A 19569-nucleotide genomic window follows, 5' to 3' on the forward strand; every position below is an offset into this window, starting at 1 on the left:
AGGGGATGTGGCGTCCTGGGGGGCCAGGGAGGAGGGCAGTGGGCAGCACAAACCAGCTATGGACTTGACTCATGGGTAAAGGACCGATAATGACGTCTTCACTGTAACCCATGTTCCATGCCAAAGTGAGATGCCCATCACCAGGGAAGGGGCAGGGCGAGGGCAAGGTCTGGGGCTTCCAGTGTTCTGAGAGCCAAACCAGCTCTGAAAACGAGTCTCCTCTGTTTTAATTAAATCAGATGTATTTTAAACTGCTACCTAAAACGCAAATCTGTGGACACTGATGGGAACCACGTGCTGTTCAGCACCTGCAAACGCTGCATCGTGTTGGAGTCGGGCCAAACTCAGCTCCTGGGACACTCAGCAGAGACCCCGTGTGGGAGGAGGGGCAGGGCACGTCCAGATACTGTTAGGCCACCACCTGGGCAGCCCTTGGCTCAGGCAGGTGACTATGAAATCAACCCACAGAGAGGACCTTCCTGGGCCGCCCTGTCCACCATCACACCCAGCTCGGGCAGAGGTTTGCGCTGAGGATGGAGGAGGCAGGACCCTTGTCCGCCCTGGCAGTGGGCAGAGCAGTGCACAGTGGGGTCTGTCTGGCGAGGGCCCTCTTGGTCCACGTGGCCCCTGCTCACAGTGGCCTCCCGTGGTGGGAGGGCCAAGGTGCTTCTCTACTCCAAGGACAGTGACCCACTCAGGAGGGCTCCACTCTCAGGCCCTGATGGCCTCCCGAGGCCCCACCCCTGAACTCCATCACCTCAGGGTTAGGACTTCAGCACAGGAACAGGTGGGGGACGGGGACATTCCTCTCAGAGCATCAAGCAGCTGTCAGCAGCCGCAGGTGTGGGCTCCATCGGGGACAGCGTGACCACGTGGGGCAGGACAGGGTGCTGGGAGGTGAGAGATGAGAAAAGACCTGCAGGCGGCTGAGCACCACCTTGGTGAGAAGGGCAGGTGAGCAGGGACAAGGCGGACGCTGAGGAGGCCCCGCCCAGCTCTGCCCCTAGCCAGGTCACCGCCCTGGCAGGGCCCTGTCTCTGGGAAGATCCCTCCAGTCCCCGGAGAGGACAGACCACGTCCCGTCTCACATGAGGCCTCAACCCACAGCTAAGTGCTCATTGGCAGCTTGTCTGAGTCCTGCCCTGGGGAGGCCCTCGAGGGTGTGGACAGAGCTGGCTGCTGGGCTCTGAGGCCAGAGAGCAGAAGCCACTGTGTTCACTGGGAGTGAGGGAGGATGGCTGCCTCCACCGGTCACCAGGACGCTGCCCACCTTCTATGCCCCCGGTGCCCACACCTGGCTGCACAGGCTGCCTCTAGGGCTCCTCCACCTGGTGCTCTTGACCCTGCTGACCTGATGCTGGGGGCCTGCTCTCTGCAGGGTCAGATGTAGCCGCATCTCGGCCTCCACCCACTAGGGGGCAGCAGCTCCGCCATGTCCCAGTCAAATATTATGAAGTGCCTGCCCAGGTGGCCAGGGGTCCTAGGGTGGAATTGAGCAAGGCTGAGAGACAGCCTGGACCACCCTGTGACTTCCTCATGCCAACCCAGGGAGGGACCACTTCCTGGTGCAAAATAAGGGGCACAGCAGCACCCCAGTCTGGGCAGGAGCACTCCTAGACGTGGTGTCCCGTCTCTTGGGCCTCAGAGGACCTCAGAGGTCCCTGTCTGACCCCCAGACAGGATGTGCATGGCTGATCCTAAAGGAACGGTGGGCGGTGCACACATTTCCGCCCAGGCCCCTGGAATCCAGGAAGCCCAGAGAAAGGGGCACACGGGGCCCTGGTCCCCCTCTGAGTGGGTCTCTGGGCCCTGGAGGTGGGGTTTCCGTCCACTCTGTGCAGAAGGGCAAGTTCCCCTGGAGGGCGGGCCTGAGGGTCCTCTTCTGTCATTGCCCAGGCCTCGGCCCCTCCCCAGCTTCCGTGGGTCCTGCAGCTTCCCCTCCGCAGGCTCTCGCTGCTCTGCTCAGTCCCAGGAGCCCAGGACCCTCTGCCTCCCTATGCTGCGGCTGCTGCTGCTGCTGTCCCTGCTGTGGGCAGTGGAGGGGGCCTGTGTAGAGGGACCAGGGAGGGGGCACAATGATGGCCCTCAGCTTCCCCCGTGGTGCCTGGCTCAGGATCCTGGATTCCGTGTGGATGTGCTGAAGTCCGTGAAGGTGCAGGAGGGTCTGTGTGTCCTGGTGCCCTGCAGCTTCTCCTACTCTGGCTCAGGGAGTGGCCCCATATCTGGCTACTGGTTCTGAGCAGGGGCCAATACAGACCACCACTCTCCAGTGGCCACCAACAACCCTTATCGGACAGGGCGGGAGGAGACCCACGGTCAGTTCCACCTCCTCGCAGACCCAGGAACCAACAACTGCTCCCTGAGCATCAGAGACACACAGAGTAGTGACAGTGGCTTGTACTTCCTTCAGATGGAGAAAGGAAGGTTCAAGTGGAGTATTGTGCAAACCAAGTCTCAGTGCATGTGACAGGTACGGCTCCAGCTCTGGGCCACCCTCAGGGAGGTCACAGGACAGTGGCACCCTGCCCTGGGGGAGTTGAAGCTCAAGCATTGGGGGCTCAGGGAGCAGCTGGGTCAGAGCCTGAGCTTCTCTCAGGGCCCCACCTCCCACCCTCCCTCCTGACCCTGCCTGTCCCCCTCTGCTCACCAGCCCTGACCCACACCCCTGACATCCTCATCTCTGGGACCCTGGAGTCTTGCCGTCCCAGCAACCTGACCTGCTCTGTGCCCTGGGCCTGTGAGCAGGGGACGCCCCCCACCTTCTCCTGGAATTCAGCTGCCCTCACTTCCCTGGGCCCTGGGAACAACCACTCCTCAGTGCTCACCCTCACCTTGTGGCCCCAGGACCATGGCACCAACCTCACCTGTCAGGTGAAGTTCCCTGCAGCTGGTGTGACCACAGAGAGAACCATCCAGCTCAATGTCACCTGTGAGTGATGGGCCAGGACACCTGAATTCCTGGGGGTTTGAGGGGCAGGGAAGGAGGCTTGGGTCCCAGGGCTAAGGACAATTTTTGTTCATGTCCTGGGGACCTAGTTGAGTCAGGGACCTTGGAGGGCACAGGCCTGTCCCTCTGTGTGTCTGTGGTCATGGGGTGGGTGTGGGGAGTGCTGCCTCATCTTCAATCCAACTAAAAGGGGAAACAAACCACCTTCCTGTCCAGATGCTGCAGAGAACCCTGCTTCAGTGTCTCCCCAGGGGCTGCCCAGGCAGGGGGGGCCTCGCTGGGGCTGGGGAGCAGGGCCTCCTCAGTTCAGGGCAGAGCTGGGTCCCCCTCATGCTGGACTAACCTGGTGACGGAGCCCCTTGTTGGGGAACCCATAGACCCCTCCCCACCCTCAGCCCCACATGTGCCTTGAGCTCCTGTCCCCACCCTCCCAGGCTCCCTGGACTCCAGCACCTGCCCCTCACCCCCACAGGGACAGGGTGACACTCTCACAGCAGACCTGGGCTTCCCAGGCCCCCTCCCAGCCTCCTCCTGGCCCTGCCTCCAGCCTCCTCTTCTTATTCCCCAACAGCTTTGCTCTAAGTGCTTGTGGGAGGAGGCACAGTCCAGGGCACACGCAGAGCAGGCTGTCCCCAGAGCCTAGGTCCCTCCCAGAAGTGGCCAGTGTCCATGAAAGCTGCGATGAGCCTTGGACTGTCCACCTGAGGACTGAAAGGGCACTGCATGTCAGTAGCACTCAGGGTCCATGTTCCTGGTGGTGTCCCACTGCAAGAAGGGACCCTGTTCTGTGGGCAGCTTCCAACAACTGGCCATCCTGGCTCTGAGTCCATTCAGCCCACAGGAGTGGGCAGTGGATGGTCCTGAGCCTCCGTCCACACTGGGGGTGCACTGAGTGAGCTCAGCTCCTGAACCAGAGGCACCTGGGTCCCAAGCTCTTCTCATTCTGGGACATGACCAGGTGCTTCTCCCCTCAGAGTGGAGACAGTAACTCCCACCAGCGAGGGGCCAGTGAGGCTGTCCACCAAGCCAGGTGGGGAGGACCTCCTGTCTGGTTGTGCTTCTGGTGCTGGGATTGAACCCAGGGCTCAGGACCTACTGACCACTGAGGGACACCCCCTACTCCTGGAAGAACCCTTGGATCTCTGCCCATGTCAGGTCAATTTCAAATCTCCCTGTAGTTTATAAATTTACCTCCACACATTTTTATTGAGATACAACCCACCACAATCCACATTACACAAGACGTGGCATCTTGTGCCTGTGCAGTGATGGGACCCACAACCTCTGTGAAGTCCCAGAACGTTCATCACCCCAGAAGGAAGCCCTGCACCCACGAAGCAGGTCTCCTCCTCTGGCCAACACCAACCTGATCTAGTCTCTGTGGACTTGCTCTCTGGACGTTGCATAGAAGTGGAATCACACCAAAGTGGCTTCTGTTCTGGCCTCGCTCACCAGACAGTGATGTCAGGTTCTTCCCTGCAACACAGAGGAGCACTGCACTCCTTCCCAAGTGTCCAGTATCTATTGTGGGCAAGACCACGTTTGCTCATCCATTCACAAGTTGGTGGACAGGAGGGCTGATCCCTCCCTTTGGCCATTATGAACATTTGCTGGGAGGGCTGGTGTTTTGCTTTGAGTAAGGGTTTCTTATTCCTGGGGTGTAACCTGCAGGTGGAGCTACCAAGGCTCTTGTCACTGTCCCTGTGTCAGGATGCACAGCCCCTCCCCCAGCGTCAGACACCCTCAATTCCCACCAGCATTGTCCACGCGTCCTGAATCCTCCACACTCTCACCAACACTGGGGCTTTCCTTTGTGCAAACTGTGCTCTGCTGTGGGTGTGAAGGGGACAGTCACTGCAGCTTCGACTGTCATGAAGGTCCCCGTGGAGGGTGATGGGAACATTCTCCTGTACGTGTGGTCATTTGTAGGTCCCTTCAGAGGGGGTGTTTTCAAATCCCAGGATCCTGCTTTAGCCTGGGTGTGTGGGTACTTGGACACTGGAGCCCTAGGAGGGTTTTCCACACATTGGACAATGACCTGTCGTCCCCCAACCCTGTGACTGGCCACTCTGTGCTCCAGTTCTGTGTGTTGTCTGTTCATCTTCTTGATGGTGAAATCGATTGACGAAAGACTTCGTTGTGACAATGAGGAAGTTATGTCCTGTCTGTCCAGCTGCTGTTCACTCAGGTCCTGGGGGAGGCCTGGGCTGATGGCCCCACACTAGGGATGGAGGAGGCCTGAGGAGCCATGTCCATGGCCTCAGGAGTGAGGAGGGACCTGGGTTGTGGATTAGCAGGTGACCCTGGCCTCATCCACTTTTCTGCAGGGAGGTCAGGCCCATGGCCCAGGTGGTCCTGGTGGCCATCGGGGAGGTGGCTGTCAAGATCCTGCTCCTCGGCCTCTGCCTCATCTTGCTCAGGTCAGCGCTGCCCAGGGGTGGAGAGGAGGTATGGGCAGGGCAGGCTTCTGGCACTGAATCCCAGAGTCCCAGTGCTGGGGACCCAAGGGGTCAAGAACGAGTGCTGAGGACTCTGCCTGGGCCATGGGCCATTGCTGTCTGTCCCCAGTTCTGGCCCAACGTGGGGGAAGTGGGTCTCATCAAGGAGGTCTTCAGACCAGGCCTCCTTGGCTTCCCTCAGTCACCTCTAGCCCCTGACAGGGCACAGGGCAGGGACCACTGCCCACTGCACAAAGCTGCCCCGTGAAGGCCCTGGTCTCTTCCCTCAGAGTGAGGTCCTGCAGGAAGAGGGCAGCCAGGCCAGCAATGGGCGAGGAGTTTGCAAACACTGTCACCAGTTAGTCCCAGGTCAGTGACGCAGCGTCTCAGCATCCCACATGCCCAGGGACCCCTCCCCTGTGATGTCCACAGGTTGGCCAGCTCCACAGATGAGCTGTCCCTCTTGTCCTGAAGCCCACCTTCCTGCCTGGTTCCCCTGTGACCCTGGCTCAGCCCCCGTCTCTACCGCAGAGTCAGGTGGGTCCCCACCTCGGCCTTGCTGGACTCCCTGGTCCCCTCCGCACCTGGCCTTTCTTTCCTCCTAAGCCTGGCCTCCCTCATGTCTATTCCCCCTGACCCTGGTCACTTGTGGTCCTCGTCTCCCCTGCTCACTGTGTCCGACTCGCCTCTAGAGTGTGCCCACTTCCTCCACGGCATGACCAGCTGCGTGTCCCCTCCATGGACGTTGACAGGGGAACAAGTCAGACCCTGGAGGAGAGGGCCTCCCAGGGCTGTGCTGTGGACTGTCCCCAGAGCCGTCCTCCCTCCTCTGCAGACCCCCACCCCCTCAGGGCCAGGCTGCTGGGCTCCGAGACTTGGCAGGCGCAGACCCTGCTCCCGACACGCAGCTCCGGCCCCTCCTGCCTCTGCACGTCTTGGTCCTCCTTCAGGTCCAGGCGTGTGTGCGTGTGCGTGTGCTTGTGTGTGTGCGTGCGTGTGCGTGTGCGCGCGTGTGTGCGTGTGTTTGTGTGTGTGTGCATGTGCGTGCGTGTGCGTGTGTGTGTTTGTGTGTGTGTGTGCGTGTGTGCGCGTGTGTGCGCGTGTGCGTGCGGGTGTGTGTGTGCGTGTGTGTGCGTGTGTGTGCGTGCGTGCATGCGTGTGTGCGTGTGCGTGTGTGTGCATGCGTGCGTGTGTGTGTATGTGTACGTGTGTGCGTGCGTGCGTGCGTGTGTGTGTGTGTGTGTGTGTGTGGTTCCTGCAGGTGTTGGGGTAGCGTCCACCTGTGATTAGGGCTGTGACGTCACTGATGTGGAGGTCCCCCCTGTCCCAGGGTCTCCTTGCAGAGGTGGCAGGAATGGAAACCTTCACAGACAGTGGATGGGGACACATGGCCCTGACGGGGTCTGTGGGAGGTGGTGCAGGGGGCAGCTGATGGAGGGCAGCAGGCTCTGGGGCCACGGCTGTGGGTGGTGTTTGGGCAAGGCCGGCGGCGGGGTGGGGACAGGCTGGGGCTCCCTGAGGAAGGGACCTGGGACAGGGGTACAGGAGCAGGGTGACATGGCTCAGACCAGAGGCCACCGCTGTGCTCTGTGGAGTGACTGGGCGCAGAGAGGGGCGAGAGCAGAGGTGGGAGGATGGGGACTGGCCCTGCAGGCTGAGGCCAGGACCCAGGGCCTGCGAGGACATCGGGACCTGCGAGGACAGCAGGCCCTGCGAGGACAGCAGGCCCTAGGTGCACCTGGCATTAGCAGGACCCTGTGCTTCCGAGGTTGTTGGCCAGAGTGGGTCCTGGGTGCCCAGAGAAGGGGCCATGCAGCCTCCTGAGGAGCTGGGGGAGGCAGGACCAGGCAGGGTGTGGGGAGGATGCGCTGGGAAGAGCTGGAAGGTCAGAGTGTCCAGGGATGTGGTCAGTGTGGGGAGAAGGGCAGGGGTGGTGGCACCAGGCTTCCCTGAGCAACCAATGGACACAGAGGGGCAGGGCTGTGGGAGGAGGGCGGTTCTGAGAGGCTCCTGGCCCCACAAGGGATCCTGGAAGGGAGCTGGCTGCACCCTGGGGACAGAGGAGAGAGTGCAGCCTTTGGATGTCACACTGTGTCACTGGAGAACAGCATGTCACCTGGGCAGGTGGAGAAGAAGCCCAGTTGTCATTAGTGACCTTCACTGCTGCCCCTGACCAGAGCCTGCAGCTGAACTAAGGTCGCCATGGGAATCTGCAGGGACCCAAAATAAAACACAGACACAACTGACCTTCCTTCACACAGGCTTCAGGACGGGGGGGGGGGGGGGGAGAGAGGGAGGGAGAGGGAGGGGGAGAGAGGGAGGGAGAGAGAGGGATGGAGGGAGAGAGGGAGGGAGGGAGAGAGGGAGGGAGGGAGGGAGAGACAGGGATGGAGAGAGAGGAATAGAGAGAGGGAGGGAGGAAGGGAGAGAAGGAGAGAGAGGGAGGGAGAGGGAGGGGGAGAGAGAGAGGGACTGAGGGAAAGAGGGAGGGAGGGAGGGAGAGGGATGGAGGGAGGGAGAGGGATGGAGGGAGAGAGGGAGGGAGGGAGGGGGAGAGAGAGAAGGAGGGAGGGAGAGAGGGAGGGAGGGAGGGAGAGAGAGGGATGGAGAGAGAGGAATAGAGAGAAGGAGGGAGGGAGAGGGAGAGAGAGAGAGGGAGGGAGAGGGAGAGAGACAGAGGGAGGGAGGGAGGGAGGTAGGGACAGAGGGAGGGAGGGAGAGAGAGAGAACTTCAGAAGGCAGCTTTTATGTCTGGGGACTCTGTTCTTAGAAAGTGCTGTCCATAAAGGCAGAAGGGGCAGGACTACAAGGGAACAGGTGAGTGATCTCAGCCCCAGGGTGAAGGCCACACAGAAGACCCCCTTGCTCTCCTAGCGGGACCCTGCCCAGGCCACAGTGAATGCCCTGGTTGGTCAGAGCCTGGTGAGTCAGGACTGGAAGGCATGGCCACTCAGAGCGGCTCCCACACTCCAGGGCCGCAGCTTTGTCTGTTGGTCTGGCCATTTATGTGGACGCCTTCCACACGGTCAAGAGACATTTCCAGGTCAGTGTGGTCCAACCGAGAGATAAAATGTCCCGTATTTATGCACAACGTGGCCCTTGTGAACGTTCACCGCTGTGCTCTGTTGTTACCATCACTAATGTCACTCTCTTATGGACAGACAAAGGTGGCATCTGCTCCCTGTGTGCAGCACTGAGCTGTGACACTCCCTACAGCATGGATGGCTGAGCACAGGGACTCCCAGGTGAGCGCCCTCAACCCCACCAGCCCCTCTGCACTCCACCTGGCACACCCTGTGCTGTGGGAAGATGCTCTGTGCCCGGCAGTGTCTGCCCTGTTGCTCTGTCCTGGGAGATGGAAGGAGCTCTCTTGGCTGTGCTGAAATACGCTGCACGTCACACTGACCTTGTCCCCTGGGCGCCCCCGACTCTGGGACTCATTCCTCCCAGGTGCAGCTCTGGACCCTCCTCTCACCTGGCTCATCCCCGCCCTATGCTCTTGCACATGAGTGTGACTCTGCAGAGCACATTCGATGACACGTGGGATATTTGTCCTTCTATTTCTGGATTATTTCCCTTAACCCCATGTCATCCAAGCTCCGGTGTCTTGAAAATGGCAGGATTTCCTTCTTTTCCAAGGTTGTATAAGAGCATGCGGTGGGTGTGCATGTGTACGTGTGTGTGTGTGCGTGTGTGTTTGTGTGTGTGTGTGTGTGCATCAATTTTTCACAGACGATCACCCACTGGTGGACACGTAGGCTGGTCCCCTACCTTGGCCACCCCATCCTCTGAGCTTGACCTTGCTCATCTCCTTGCACAGCTCTTCTGGCCCCTCCACACTCGTGGGCTCCTGGTGTGCAACACCTGTGTGTGGGGGGGGGACGAGGACCTGCTCTGGGGAAAAGGACATTCAAGGGGGAGAGGGAACGTTACCGTCTATGAGGAAACCCTGGGACAGGGAGTGTCCTGTGTCCAGAGCAAATCAAGGGAGGACCCCCTGGGATGGGCAGTAGCTCAGTGGTGGAGTCCTTGCCCAGCTCCTGTGGGGCAGTGGGTTCAATCCTCAAGGAAGGACCCTCAAAACCAAGCCATCTGCAAATGACAAAGGAGTAAAGGTGGTGCTCACTTGATTGGTCATCTCTTCTATAAGCAATAAACGCATGGCTGGAGGCACTTCTCCAAGGTATACAAATGGTGCTAAGCACACAGACACACACCAGAGAAGTACAACCCCAAACCTCCACGTCACCCTTCACACTGCACCTGTTGAATACGTGCCCCTCACACCCACCATGAGGGTCCTATTTTAAAATGGGCAAAGCCAGGGAGGAGGAGGACGTGGGGCTGGAGGCCTGTGCTCTGTGCTGAGAAGGAGAAAGGGGCAGCCGCTGTGGAGGGCAGCGCCGTGGTTCCTCAAAAGACCAGGAACAGCTGATCTGGTCACCAGAGGTTCCACTGTGACCACCCCCAGGGAACCCACAGTGACCTGGGAGGCAGTGTCCACCCCAGGGTCACTGTGGCAGGCTTCACTGTAGCTAAGGGGAAGCGGCCACCTGTCCCTCAGCAGCTGCTGGGACCAACCCAGCCTGCCCTGACCTGCAGGGGAGGAGGACCCAGCAGGAGCCTCGGCAGGGTGCCCCCTGAGCACAGGAGGCCAGGCACAGGGACAGCACCATCTCCACTGGGGGGGCCTGGAGCAGGAGAGTTCACAGGGGAGTGGGGTCTCCATGGCGGGGCCCCAGGAAGAGGCCTCCACTGGGCACAGAGGACCCAGGGCCAGTCAGTGAGGGGACGCTGCTCAGCAGCCTTGGCCTGTGGGGCTGGAGACTGCAGCCAGGGGTGGGGCGCGGCCTGCTCCAGGGGAAGAGCCACCAGAGGGGGAGGACCGTGGACTGCAGTGGACCAAGTCCTGCTGTGCGTCCCCAGGAACAGGGCCTGAACCCCACCTTCTCCTGCTCCAACAGAGCCCCAGTGAGAGGACAGTGAATCAGTAGAAGAGCCCAGGGGTGGGGGAGGGGACAGGTGGAGGACAGAGGGGGGGGACACAGCACTGGGACTGAGTGGAGCCAGTCACCTTCCCTGCCCAGATGAAGTGTCCCAGTGACCCTGCTCTCGGGCACAACTGTAACGCACCAAGGAGACCTTCACAAAGGAACAAGGAGGGTTAACATGACATAGGTTTAGGGACACCCTGGTGGCCCCATATGTTGGAGAGGACCTGCAGCCACCAGAGCTCCCCAAGGCTGACAGCAGGACAATGAGTGGTACCACCCCGTGGGGAGGAGTTGGCAGATGTCACCTAAATGGGAACCTACACTCTTGCCAGGGATCACGCCAACCTCTCCCAAGTCTTTACCAAGTGACATGGGGACTCTCCCCCACACAAGAAGTGGCTTGTCCTTGTGTTTCTATATTTAGAGCAGCTTTCTGTCACTGTCACCAGGCCTGACAACAACCCACTGTCACTGGTAGTGTGTAGAGAGGTGTCCACAGAAGCCACGTGGGTGGTCGTCATGAAAGGAGCTCCTGGGGACACAGCCAACCAGCGATGACCCTGGAATATGAGGAGCCAGGAGAGTGGAGCAGACCTGAGCCCCTGCTGGGGGCAGGGAACCCGCAAGCTGAACACTGCATCTTGTCCTGGGAGCCACTGGGGCTGTGTGGAATCCTGACGTCCCTCGGGGGCCACTTCACAGTGAGAGGCAGACTAATGTGGAAGTGCCAATGTGTCTGACAGGGACGTCCCCAAATGGCCCCAGGGCTCGCCCAGCAGGCAGCACTCTTGGGAGAGAAGCCCCTCAGCTCTGGTTGAGGACACTGCCCCCCTCTGTGTCTCCTGAGGACACCGCGTGGCCCCTGTTCTAGAGGGTCACTGACCTGGTGTCTGCCCTGGACACTGGGACAGCTCTGTGCCCTATTGAACCCCACCCTCATGCTACCAAGGCAGGTGGCCGACTCCCCAGCACCTGCGGCTCTGGGGCAGGCAGCTGAGGCCTGAGCTCCTGCGTGGGGCGCCCCAGGTGGGGACCAGGTGGCAGCCTCTTGTGGCCTCACCAGCAGTGCAGGGAGCGCCTGGGGTTTGCACAGAGTGTCTGGCTGGCTGTGTCCCTCTGCCTTTCTTGTGCTCAGACACGGCCCTACAGAGTCCCTCCTGCAGGACTGACCACTCCACAGAATGAGACAAGTCTGGCCCCAGGTCCAGGCAGGAGTTGGCCAGCTCCTGGTGTGACCAGTATACACGAAAAGCCCTCAGGGTGGGAGGACTCAGAACCCTGCCAGTGTCACAGACTCCCAGTGTCCCCAGGGTCCTGGTCCCGACTGAGTGTTCCAGGGAAGCACCCAAGACGGGGCAGGGCCTGGTCTCCTCTCTCCTCTGCCCCTCTCTGGCAGGCCTCTGGGTCTCTGGCTGTGGGGTGTCCCTCCTCAGCACAGAGCAGATGGACTGCAGTGGTGAGCGGGACTGAGGTTCCTCTTCTGAGAACCGCCCAGGCCTCGGCCCCTCCCCAGCTTCCGTGGGTCCTGCAGCTTCCCCTCCGCAGGCTCTCGCTGCTCTGCTCAGTCCCAGGAGCCCAGGACTCTCTGTCTCCTGATGCTGCGGCTGCTGCTGCTGCTGTCCCTGCTGTGGGCAGTGGAGGGGACCTGTGCAGAGGGGCTGAGGAGCTTGAAATGTGATGACCCTCGGCTTCCCCAGGGCCCCCCCCCTCGGGATCCAGAACACAGTGTGGATGTGCCTGAGTCTGTGACGGCGCAGGAGGGTCTGTGTGTCCTGGTGCCCTGCAACTTCTCCTACCGAGGCTCAGAGACTGGCAACGTCTCTGTCTACTGGTTCCATGCAGGGGACAATACAGACCACGGCTGTCCTGTGGCCACAAACAACTCTACTCGGAGAGTGCAGGAGGAGACCCAGGGCAGATTCCACCTCCTCGGGGACCCAGGAACCAACAACTGCTCCCTGAGCATCAGAGATGCCAACCGCAATGACAGTGGCTGCTACTTATTTCGGGTTGAGAAAGGAAAGTTTAAGTGGAATTATTATACAAAAAAGGTCTTTGTGCATGTGACAGGTAAGACTCCAGCTCCAGGTCAGCCCCAGGAAGGTCACAGGACAGGGCTGGGTGGGACACTGCCCTGGGGGAGTTGGGGGTCAAGCATTAGGGGCTCAGGGAGCAGCTGGGTCAGAGCCTGAGCTTCTCTCAGGGCCCCACCTCCCACCCTCCCTCCTGACCCTGCCTGTCCCCCTCTGCTCACCAGCCCTGACCCACACCCCTGACATCCTCATCTCTGGGACCCTGGAGTCTGGCCGTCCCAGCAACCTGACCTGCTCTGTGCCCTGGGCCTGTGAGCAGGGGACGCCCCCCACCTTCTCCTGGGTAGGGCCCTCTGTGTCCTCCCTGGGCCTCAACATCATCCACTCCTCGGTGCTCACCCTCACCCCGCGGCCCCAGGACCATGGCACCAACCTCACCTGTCAGGTGAAGTTTCCTGCAGTTGGTGTGACCACAGAGAGAACCATCCAGCTCAATGTCACCTGTGAGTAATGGGCCAGGACACCTAGGTCCTTGGGGCTGTGAGGGGCAGGGAAGGAGGCTTGGGTCCCAGGGCTAGGATTACTTTGTGTCCATGTCCTGGGGGCTTGGTTGAGTCAGGGACCCTGGAGGGCAGAGGCCCTGTCCCTCTGTGTGTCTGTGGTTACGGGGTGGGTGTGGGGAGTGCTGTCTTATCTTCAATCCAACTAAAAGGGGAAACAAACCACCTTCCTGTCCAGATGCTGCAGAGAACCCTGCTTCAGTGTCTCCCCAGGGGCTGCCCAGGCAGGGGGGGCCTCCCCGGGGCTTTAGTGCTGTGCTGTCTGAGCCAGGCTGGTTGAGACCTGGCTTCCAGGTGTCGGAATACTGCAGAGGTCGCAGGTCCCCACAGGAAGCCCTCCTCAGGCCTCCGTCCCCAAGTATCTTCCTATAATTGCGTAACGACATTTGGGGGTGACCAGCAATTAGCTCTTTGCACACCTCAAAGAATTTTCTGTTTTTATATTTCAATCACTGAATGTCTTGGGGACATTTGAAAAATGGTCTTTATATTTTAGAGGAAATGAAGTTTCACTGCAAAATCAAGCGACAGGTGCAGAGATTTCCCAAACACCAGGTGCCCCTGTGTGTACACCACCTCCTGAGTCGGGAGATCTCATCCTCCAGAGTGGGTCATTTACTACAGTCCACAAACCTACATGGACACGTCACTGTCACCTGGAGTCCTAACTTCTCGGCAGGGCCACCCTTGGAGTCGTACGTTCTGTGGGATTTGACCCCATAACACAGTCACACAGAAGAGCCCTTGAAACATCTCTGGGACTTTCTTGCTTTTCCTGTCAATCCTTCCTCCCTTGGCCCTGACCTCTGCACAGAGATCAGCACCACGGCCTGTTCCCATCGAAATGGCATCTGGTCCCCTCGCTGGACAGTGAGACCCCAGGGCAGGGGTGGTTCCTCAGGAGTCCTCCTCAACTGTGGACCTCCACTGCCCAGGGACACCCCGACTCCAGGTGTCGAGGTCCCGGGAGGCTGCCCAGGTCTGACCCGAGGCCTGACATGGATTCCCTGCTCCACCTTGCTTCTTGTCCCTTCTGCAGGCCCAGGGAGCCCTCTGACCCTGAGTGACAGGGCCAGCAGAGACCAGGACAGGAGACTAGGGAAGAGGGAGGGATGAGGTCCCTCAGGGTCCTGCAGCTTCTCTGTCCCCGTCTCTGTCTCTAATGGAAAGTCCTTGTCCCCCATAGCTTCATGGCCCCACTGTGGCCAGGTCTGGGGTCTGTGGTGTGGAGACCCTGGGTGGAGAGAGACTGGGGTCCCAGCTCTGGGCAAGAGCCTGGGTGGACAGGAGGCACAGGGTGAGCTGTGTCCTTCCTCCTAAGGTTCCCGACAGGCTGACGTCTTCTGAGGGGTGGGAAGACTTAGGGGCTGAACCCACGTGGGAGGTGAGGGCCCCCGAGTGCTGGAGAGGAGGGGCCACGTGCCTGGTTACCAGGATTGGAGGTCACCCAAGTCTCTTCTCTCTGCAGGGAGTCAGGGGACAAACGCAGCAGCAGGAGTGATCTGGGGGGCTGTCGGGGGGGCTGGCGTCATGGCCCTGGTGGCCTTCGGTCTCTGTCTCACCTTCTCCATGTGAGCCCCAGCCTGGGGTCGGGGGTGGGTCGGGGTGGAGAGGGGGGATCCAGGGTTGGAGGGACCTGGAGGGGTTCTGAGGGCCTGGGACCAAGATGGGGTGCAGTGGTGTTGAGGACCAGGCTGCAGCCTCTGGGCAAGCCTGTCCCCCCCCAGCCCCAGCCTCAGATGCCCAGGAAGCAGGGTGGAGAAGGGACCTTGTCACAAAGTCCTATGGTGAAGGCCACCAGTCGACCGCGGACCTAAACCTGCCATAGTCACGTACTCCAGGCTATGACAGTGACCCCACTGTCTGAGCAAACCAGGCTCAAAGACACCCGTGTCCCCTCAGAGTGAAGTCCCACAGGAGGAAGGCAGCCAGGGCAGCAGAGGACATGAGTGACACCCACCCCGCCTTCCAGCCAGCCTCCCTGGTAAGTGCCCTGTGCACCCTGGGATCCAGCCTGTCCCCAGGGCATGTCCCCAGGTGGCCACGGTGGTGCCCACTCAGCATGCCTAGAACTGAGCTGGTCGCCTGTCCCTTGTTTAGAGTTTAGGTCTCAGTGTTGACACATGGCAAGGCCAGTCTGCAGAGGACGATGGCCTTGTGTGAAGACAGTGTGGGACTCCCAGTTCCAAGAGGAACGGGCAGGCCACGCCACGCAAGGCCACTTGTGGAGCAGGAGGACTGGTCAGGGGGAAGACGTGGGCAGGAGCCCATGCTGAGGGCCTGGGTGAGACCGGGCGGGCGGCGGGTAGGACTGGCTGCTCTGTGTCAGCAGAGCCTGGGGTTGGGGTGTCTCTGTTGCCTGGCGCCTTGCCCTAGGTTATTAGGGTACGTGATGGTCGTCCAGAGAGGAAGGGCTCCAGGAGGACGGGGAGGTCTGGGGTCTGGGCACCTGGTCTGTGAATGCAGAGCAGGACTGGAAGCAGCAGAGGACTCCTGTGTTGTGAGGCATCAGGCCACCTGGGCAGGAGGAAGGAGGGGCAGGAGGGTCCTGCCAGGGTGCACCCCACCCAGCCCCTCCAGCTACCCACCCTGCTCTGTGTGACCCTCTCTCCTCTCCACACAGGGGTGTCGGCAGGAACCCCCACTGCCTGGCCCTGCTGACCCCTGCAGCTCCTCAGGAGCTGGCCCTGGCTTGGGGCAGGAGCAGGAGCTGCACTACGCCACCCTCAGCTTTCACCAGGCCTCACGCAACATCCACGGGGCAAGTCCTGCAGAGGACACCTCCACCCAGTACTCAGAGATCAGGGCACAGGGAGGGACCAGCAGGAGCCTGTCTCAGCAGAGGACACCTGCTGTGGGAGCCACACTGAGTGACCATGCCCTGCAGTCCTGATGCCCCAGGCTCTGGCCAACCTGCATTCCTATGGCCTGGTCAGAGACCCAAGGGGACAGTAAGGAGGGCTTCTGTGTGGGGCATGTCCCTAGGGTGGAGTCACAATCACCTGTTCCCTGTAGTCCTGCCCCTCTGCCCTTTTATACATAGAACTTTCTAAGAACAGAGTCCCCCAATAAAAGTTGACTTCCAAATGTTCTCTCTCTCTCTCTCTCTCTCTCTCTCTCTCTCTCTCTCTCTCTCTCTCTCTCCCTCTCCCTCTCCCTCTCCCTCTCCCTCTCTCTCCCTCTCCCTCTCTCTCTCATCAGCCTTTTGTGACTTTCTCTTGCTCTCCGTTTGCGGAAACTGAGGCCAAGAGCCAGGGAATCTGTGCAGAAGCTGGTGTGAAGGTAAATTCTGTGTTTTATTTTGTGTCCCTGCAAATTCACAGGAGCCATCTGAGTTCAGCTGCCTGAGCTGCTAGGGGACAGCATCCTACCTTCCTGGGAACAAGAGGCTGATGACTGGAGACTGACTCCCCATAGAGAAGGGGTCTGTAACAGCCCTGTTTGCAGAGTGGAGAGAAAGTGAGGTCCTAGGTTCCGCAAGAGCCCAGGGTGTACAGGAGGCACAGGGTGAGCTGTGCGATTCCTGGTGTAATTTCATTTTGTGAGAATTTGCCACCAGAGACCTGGATCACACCACACCTCTGCTAGCTCCTGATGAACTGGGTGACACAGGCCAGCCACTCTGCCCCTCCATGTACCAGATTCCAGGTCTGCATTAGTGTAACAGTGACTGTGAGGTCAACAGAGGTGCTCTCAGCATGCACCTTCAGGAGCCCATGACTGTGCATCCTGGTCCTTCCTGCTGACCTTAGTCCAGAGGCCCCTGAGCACAGACACTGAATCAGCAGCTCAGGCTCCCTCTGCCCACACCCTGCAGGGGGCGCTCTCCCTCTCACCTGCACCACCTCCCTCCACTCCCAGCCTCCTTCTCTCCATCCCTCCTCTCTCCTACTCAGTCTTCCCAGCTCCTTTATGTCCTGCCACAGGCAAACTGCAGGCTAGCACTGAGAGAACTTTCTAGAACTCAGAGCTGACCACAGGTGGGCTAAAACCTCCGTGCCCTTCAGAATGAGCTCAAAGGCAGATGCTGGGTAGAGTGGTGAAGGAGAGCTCATGACTGTCCTTCTAGAAAGCCCAATTATAACAATGAAAGCTAGTACAGGTCCTAACTGCCCAACATGCACCAAGCAGCACCAAACCATGGCAGGGACAGCATTACCCAGAAATTCATGAGGACCAGTAAATAATGGTGGGCTCTGGCCGTGAGTGAAAAGCACCTATGGCCTGGACGCCACTCCCAGGTCCTCAGCAGGGCAGCTGAGTCAGGCTCCTGTCCAGGCTGGTGGCAGGCGTGACCAGCTCGACTTCACTGCTGAGACACTGGGAGGTGGCTGTGAGGCTTCTGGTCCTGAGAAGTTGGCATCGTCCCATGTCCCCTGCTCCTCCCGCCTCAGCACAACTAGGAACCTGTAAATGGTCAAGAGACAGAGGGACTCTGAGAAGTGGGCGAGGCCAGCTGGTCTGGGACCCTGGACTGGAGAGACACATGGAGACAGAGCCTCTTCTGCCCCTTCAGCCGCCACCCCCCACAGTGGCAGGTCCCTCAGGACCCCGTCCCCACACCTAGCCAGCAGCAGAAGGCAGCCACGTGGGCTCCTGGTAGAAGAGGATCCCTCTGATGGCCTCAGGCAGGACCGACATTTCCTGGAAGGGGACCCAATCAGAGCTGAATCAGTGGTCACAGGTGGTCCCCTCCCCATCAGGCCTGCGCCATGCGACTGGTATTTCTGACCCTCAGTTTTCTTCTTGGTCAAAGTCATGAGGCTGGTGTGAAGCAAGATGGTAAAGGGGCAGCTCAGGGGCCAGCAGAGGGCCTCATCAAGCGCAGCCCCTTCCCTGTGGCCCAGCCAGGGGGGCAGATGACCGTGCCCTTAGGAAGACATAGCCTGAGGGGTACAGGCAGCTGCAGGGGGTGCTCAGCACAGCCCACCTCTGATGTCTGGTCCCCCGAGACTCCTCCTGTGCCTCTGCAGCAGGCCTGGCCGTCCCCTCCTGGGCCACACTGGGCTCCTCAGGCTCTGGGCTCAGCCCTCTGCAGAGCTGGGGCAGCTGAGCTGATCCTGATCCTGTTTCAGCACCACGGTCAGTGGCAGCCCCTCTGCAGGGATGTCCCTGGGCAGAGTCTCCTGGTGGATGGAGGTCCCTGAGCAGAGCCTTGGCCACACTCCAGTGCAGAGGTGGGTTACAGAGGGGCCTGGTGACACACTGTCTGTGAGCTGGTCAGGGGTGTGCAGGACCCTGTGGGCGTGTGTCCAGGCTGGGGCTTCTTGTCCCCGGGGGTGTTAGCTACGGATTCAGGCTGTCCTGAGGTGAGGGGGGGCTAGCCAGGGACATCCCCAGTGACCAGGTGGGAGTGGCCATGCTGTCTTGGGACAGCATTGGTAAGGAGCATGAGCCACTCACAGTGGCATTTAGAGCACTCCCAGACCCTGGGAGAATCAGGTTGGCTCTGGTGAGCAGCCTGCTCCAGGCAGCCCACACCCGCAGGGCTTCCCCCCTCTTCTTCTGAATTTATTCCCCTCTTTCCCCTCAGAGGTTTCCCTCTGTCTTCTCACATTTCTGTCTGGAGAGTCCATCTTGCCAGGTGGTCTCAGGCACCACAGGCCCCAGCCCAATTTCTGCCCAGATGCTTCCTGCAGTTTCTTCTCAGCCCAGGCTGACCTGAGCCCAGAGTCCTGGAGGGGCAGGGAGTCTGGGTGCCACTGAGACCTGGGCATGGGGACCTCATGCCTGCATCCCCCACCTCCCTGTGCCCCTCTCCTTCTGGTCCCTGCCTGCGTGGGGGGCCCATCTGGGCCAGCTTCCTCCTCACCTGTGGCCTCCCAGGATCTGCTCCACCTGGAGGCCTGGGGCGCTGTCTCTAAGGCCAAGAACACAGACCCAGCAGGGACCCCGTGCACAGAGGCACAGCTGGGTACCTTCACTACTCCATCCAAGGACGATTTCCCCAAAGAGGGACACTACCGTGACTGTCACACAGGGAAAATTAACACATTAGATATTTTACTTCATTCATTACTAATGAGAGAACCAGAAAGGAAGGAAAGAAACACAAGTGTTTTGATAGGAATTTGTGGATGAACTATGAAACCAGCTCACTGCGTGGGCACCAAGGGCCTCAGGGAGACAGAAGGCAGGTGCATGTGTGGGAGGAATGGTTTGCCCTTCTCCATCTCTCCCTTAGGGCATCCTCACACAGCACAAAGGCACAGCAGGCTGGGATCAGATCACTGCAGACAGGATGCTCTAAGAGCACAGAGTCATCCCTTGGAGAAGCAGTCTTATTTTGCATTTCTGTATTTCCTTACCATTTGTAAAGTTATTAGTGAGCAACTCAGGTATGCCACACATTTTTCTACGAGAATTCAGCAGTAACTAGAAGAGATACAAAATCTTTCATTAGGTTCACAACTTAATAGTGAGAAAGTCAGGTAAATAATAACGAAGTATATTACATGTTATTCTGGTTGGTGACAAGAAGTTGGTTACAAGTGACAAGAGAAACTAATATTTGCAAATGCACACACATAACATGGCAATCATACAGATGCACAAACAATCCACACAAGCACACACACAGAGACCACACACACAGAT

General features: G+C 59.5%; 2 pseudogenes across 2 annotated transcripts; both read left to right on the top strand.

The window, feature by feature from the left end:
- The first annotated feature begins 1996 nt into the window (after positions 1-1996).
- Positions 1997-2937, top strand: LOC308637349 (myeloid cell surface antigen CD33-like; annotated as a pseudogene). Its single transcript has 2 exons — positions 1997-2470; positions 2651-2937. The product of its transcript is annotated as a myeloid cell surface antigen CD33-like (transcript).
- A 9037-nt stretch (positions 2938-11974) lies between these two features.
- Positions 11975-15842, top strand: LOC308638382 (myeloid cell surface antigen CD33-like; annotated as a pseudogene). The gene is made up of 5 exons: positions 11975-12449; positions 12637-12915; positions 14441-14543; positions 14875-14956; positions 15596-15842. The product of its transcript is annotated as a myeloid cell surface antigen CD33-like (transcript).
- The last annotated feature ends 3727 nt before the right edge of the window (positions 15843-19569 follow it).

The sequence above is a fragment of the Spermophilus citellus genome (genome assembly GCF_964194105.1).
Source record: "Spermophilus citellus genome assembly, chromosome: 18".
In the NCBI taxonomy this organism is placed as follows: domain Eukaryota; kingdom Metazoa; phylum Chordata; class Mammalia; order Rodentia; family Sciuridae; genus Spermophilus; species Spermophilus citellus.